This window comes from Pteropus vampyrus, unplaced genomic scaffold (genome assembly GCF_000151845.1).
Source record: "Pteropus vampyrus isolate Shadow unplaced genomic scaffold, Pvam_2.0 Scaffold5, whole genome shotgun sequence".
Lineage (NCBI taxonomy): Eukaryota > Metazoa > Chordata > Mammalia > Chiroptera > Pteropodidae > Pteropus > Pteropus vampyrus.
The window spans coordinates 15,107,976-15,113,844 of record NW_011888786.1 but is presented as its reverse complement, the minus strand read 5'-3'; positions in this window follow the sequence as shown (position 1 = coordinate 15,113,844).

Here is a 5,869-nt window from a genome sequence, read left to right as displayed (position 1 = left end):
AAACTTTAAAATATAAAGAAAACAGCAGTGTCATCTTATTGAAGCCACCATCATATTTTGCCTAGAATGTTGTAACTAGTCTTCCTGCTTCTGCCCTGGATCACCTATAGTTTATTAGACAGGAAAACTCTGTTAAAATAATAAATGTAAGTTACATTCTGTCATTTCTTTCTTCATAGTCCTCACTATGTCCAGAAACTTACCAATGACTTTTAAGAATATATGTGATCTGACTCCCTCTTTTCTCATCCCCAGCCCAAGCTATTTCTCTGACACCATCTTTTACTAACTTATTTATCAAGTTCTCTATGCTCTGACCACAGTGGCTTCTTCGTTGTATCTCGAATTGTCTCAGTAATTCAGTAGCTGCCGTTCCTTCTACCTGAAACATTCTTTTCCTCAACTCCTGAGTATTTTTGCCAAACAATCTATTTTCAGGTAGACCTTTCATGTTCTCACTGTCCACGTTTGTGGTGTTTTCTGGTTCTTCCCAATATTTTCTAGCTCATTTTTTGCTTTATTTTTCTCCTTAGAATATGTAAATATTTATTTTACCTTTATGATAGTGTTTCTCCTTATAAGCTGAGTTTTTGTACATTTTGTGTCCTACATTTTCCCAATACTTAAAGCTTTTTTTCAACATGAAAATTCATAAATACTATTTACTGAATAAATAAATATAGAATTATTATCCTAGATATTTTCATATATTAGATCTGTTTTGTGAATCATTACTTAATATCTGCTGTGAATGTCATGGTTAGAATGTCAATAATGATTCAGTTTAATGGTTTCTTTTTTTAAATTTTAGGTTATCTTTTTAATACTTATTTAGTATTTATTTGATTGGAATACTTGTCATTTTATTAAAAGATAATGTATTATTACTGAACATTTGTTGCTTTTAGGTTTATATCCCACATATAAGTGATATCATGTGATTTTCAACTTTTTCTATCTGGCTTATTTAACTTAGCATGATTACTCAACGTCTATCCATGTTGTCGCAAATGGCAGTATTTCATCTCTTCTTATGGCTGAATAATATTCCATTGTATATATGTACCACATCTTCTATGTCCAATCGTCTGTTGTAGGGCACTTTGGTTGCTTCCATGTCTTGGCCACTGTGAATAATGCTGCTATGAACATCGGTGCATCACTACAATTTTAAAAGTCAGATTTCCTATTATTACTTACTATATATTGCCAACAGTGATAGTCACAACCTTTGCTCCTTTTCAGCAGTTATAATTTTGTGACATTGTATTACATGAACTCTCATTTAATTTGAGCCTTTCAATATCAATAGCCGATTGAATAGATATCTCATACTATACAGTAATATCTATTCAGTCATCGAATCATTAGACTATTAGCTTGTACCATCTCTATGTGTAGTCTGAAATCAAAACAATGCATAAGTATCCATAACTCCACATTTATGTTTCTGTTTATACTTAAAAAGTAGAAACCAAGATAATTCCAAGAGATAGCTACATTATAGCTGAAAACTATGTAATTAACTTCATTCTACCACTTTTAAATATTCACGTACACATATTATAATTTTTGTTCATTTTAAATCAGTAAAAATTACTGATAAACCAAAAATAGATGGAATATATAATGCACTCAATTATTTTCTCTAAACAGTTCCAATTTTATATACGCTGTTCTGTATTTCCATAATCCATTAAAATGTCCCAGCATTCTTATACTTTAGCATTCCAGCTACATATACTATTATTGAATCATTTGATGTCAGAGATACTTTTATATACTAAAGGAAAACTATGTCTAATTAAAACTATTGACAACTGTTTTGCTTGAATGTTTAATTATTGATTATAAATCAATTAATAAAATCAATACATTTGAATAATAGAAATGGCAGTCTAAATAAACTTTTCAGATACCAGAAGTTATAGATTATTTATATGTGAACACAATTCTTAAAATGTTATTAAAGCTTTTGAGTTAAAACTGCCTACACACATGCTCATAAAAAGTTAACTAAAAAAGTTAATTTTTTTCTTATGATATGCCTTACTGTAGTTTCAACTTTTATAGTCTGATATTTAGATAGATTTCCTAGGTATCATTTCTTTACTTTGTCTCCTTCTTTGAAACCTGGACCTTATGACATGATCAAATCTCATTAGTCTGATTCTCCTCAGGCATAACATTTTATTTGTTGTATAATAGAAACTTTAGATCATTGGCTTACATATAGATTAAATTTAGAAAATGTTGACTTTTCCATAATTTAGATGTATCTTAATTTTGTATAGCCAGCGATACCTGACATTTGGTCTTGTCATGATTATATGTAGAGCTGATTTATTAGCATTGTTAAAAATGTATATTTTTCCTCATTAGTATTTTATAATAATTAGTAAGTAGGCTATTATAATTAGAAGAAGTTTCATTTCCTATGAGATGAGGAATTATGCCTACATATTAACTGTCATTTTTTAGGATATTTATTTAATTTATCATTTAAATATACTGTTATACCTTCTTTCTAATTAGTTTTTGTGTAACATCAACCACTGTAATTCAGATGATAGAACCCCCCCCTTCATCTTCTTATTTTATATGGACGCAGTATTGATAAGTACTTTCTATTTTTTAAATAGTTTTGGATATTTGAAGGACTGTTTTAACACACAAGTTTTTGTTCACTCCTATTTGATTCCATAGATATTAACTAATTTATACCTATACTTCCAGCAAGTTACATACATGAAAAAAAACTAAACTCATAGGTCAACGCTCTCCTAATAATTGAAATCATACAAATATAAATATTATATCACATTTTCTTTGTGGTATTTTTCTTTATGATATAAATTAATCTTTATAATATCATGTACTTAGGTCAATTTACAAATGTAGCTTATTATGATAAATATAGTATTGATGTAGTTGTTGTTTGCTTTAAATAAAATGGTCATAGTCTTCATAGAGGTTGATTCTTTAAACTTCTTGTCATTTTATAACTAATCATGTTGCTGTTGAAAGTTTAATGATTAAGAGCACAAACTCCGAAGCCAGACAGCCAGAATTCTAATCCTATTTCTGCTAGCTGATTGCCTTAAGTAACTTATTTAATTTCTTTGTGCTTATCTATAAAATGGAAAGAATAATATTACAATGGATGGTGATAATTATAGAAGTTAATGTTTGTATACTTGTAACAGTGCTTACTAAGCACTATTATCAAACATATCGAATGTTTAATAATAATTATTGATGTCACTTCTATCGTTTTGTTATTGCTATTATTCTTCTATTATTATTATTATTAGATACAAGAAATAGTCCAGAAATAAATTTATTTTTTAATTCAAATACATGGAATTAAGCATTATTAGATTACTTTTAGTGCTCATTTCTTATTAAGTCCCAAATCCAAAAACAGGAGAGCATAGAAGACTTGTGGACAAGAGTACTATTACTGATGCTGAGTCAGTCTTGTCATAGAAATAACTAGAAAAATATCATTCATTTGGAGTTATGAGATTTTATTCACCCTTGCAGCATAATTTTATGGCAATGCCCCCTAAAGTTTTCAATAGATTTTGAAAGATAATTCATGTATCATATAATTCACCCATTTAAAGTGTACAATTCAACAGATTTTAGTATATTCACAGAATTGTTCATCATTACCACTGTCAAATTTAGAACATTCTCATCATCCCAGTAAGAAATCTCATACCTATCAACACCCTGCCCAGCCCCACGCAGCCACAAAGCTACTTTCTGTTTCTATAGATTTGTCTTTTTGCACGTTTTATATAGAGATAATCATATAATACATGACTTCTTTAGTTAGCATATTTCCAAGGTTCATCCATGTTGTAGCATTTATTATTAATTTATTCCTTTTTATTGTTATATACTATTCTGTTGTATAACACATCTTGTTTATCTGTTCATCAGTTCATGAACATTAGGTTGTTTACACTTCTTGCTTATTAGAAATAATGCTACTATGAACATCCATGTACATATTTTTTGCAAATATAATTTTTTGTGAATATAATTTTTCTCCTGTTTTAATACCTACGAGTGGAATTCTCGGGTCATATGGTACTTCTCTTTTAGCATTTTGAGAAATTTTTCCATGTGGTTGCACTATTTTATATTCTTATCATCAATGTATAAGAATTCCAGTTTCTCCATATCCTCTCATTTATTATCTTTTTTTATTATTATTATAGCTCTCTTATTGAATGTGAAATGGCATATCATTTTGGTTTTGAGTTACATATCCCTAAAAATGATGAACATCTCTTCATGTGTAATTGGCAATATGTATTAATATCTATTCAAATTCTTTGCCTATTTTTTAAAACTGTTATATTTCTTTATTTTTGAGTTGTAAGAGTTATGTATATGAGTTCTTTATCAGATATGATTTGTAAATATATTACCTCACTCTGTATATCATCTTTCATTTTATCTACGGTGTCCTTTGAAGCATGTACATTTTTCATTTTAAGGAAGTCCACTTTGTATTTTTCTTTTGTCACTTATGCTTTGGTGTCAGATCTGAGAAACCACTGCCTATTCTAAGGTTATGGAAATGGATTACTATATTTTATTCTGAGATTTTTATAGTTTTCCCTTTTCCATTTAGGTATATGATTTATATTGAATTAACTTTTATGTGGTTATAGAGTTGTTCTAGCACCCTTTGATGAAGTCTTATTTCTTCATTGGATTTTCTTATCACACTTATTGAAAATCAGTTTAATATTAATTGATATTAAGTGTTTATTTCTGGATTCTCAGTTCTGTTGCATTGATATATATGTCTATCCTTATGCCAGAGCCACAGGTTCTTGATTACTATAGCTTTGGAGTAAATTTTGAATTGGAAAAGTGGGATTCTTCCATCTTTTTTTTTTCTAGGTTATTTAAGCTATTTTGGAGAAAGTCCTATCCCCAAGCGCTTAATTCCTATCAGTAGTTATCTATGGTTCTGAAAATACAGTCCAAAGACCTATATGGGTCAAGCTGACACAACCACTGCCTGAGTCTATAGACTCATGAATGGGAACAGTGCCTTATGAAAGAAGACTGAGAGAATACCCCTGTTTCTTCCTCTGTGAGAGGACCTTGAAAAAATCAGCCTCTAGAACTATGAAAAATAAATTTCTGTTGTTTATGAGTTACCCAGTTTATGGTATTTTGTTACAGCAGCCCGCATAGACAGACAGCAGCCCGCATTGACTAAAAATCCACTTGATATGTAGTTACAGCATAGTATATTCAATCTGTATGGTAATATGTTTATAATTTTTTATTTAAGGATATGTACTAACCTATTTTAAATTATTTCTCTTATTAATTTAATAAATTTCCTTACATCATATTTGCTTCATTTTAATTTAGGACAAGATATCTCATCTTAACTCAGTCTTTACTTATTGTTCCTATCTCCTCTTTCTTTTTCTCTTCCAAATTTCTCACCCTTCAGTAAACACAATAATTAATTTCAGTCACTAGTGTACAGTTTAATTTTGGCACTCAGCTTATAAACAGAGCGATGGTTATTAATCAGTATAGCAAGGAACTCTTGGAATAAAATGGCCTGTAAATCCATTTATCATTCCATACATCTATATACCAACACTCACTGAAGGAAAGGGCTAATTCCTATTAGTGTAATATTTTCTATTGGTAACCGAGGTGCCCATTGAGATGAGTATAGGTGAGATGGAAGCATGAGATGAGAGAGTAGATGATGCTGTGATCATTGGTTGCATTACTCTGCAGTTGTGTAGGAAAGGGCATGATACTGATTTAAAATGAGTTAATGTTCTTCCATGAATATTTTTTTAAATAAGAAAAT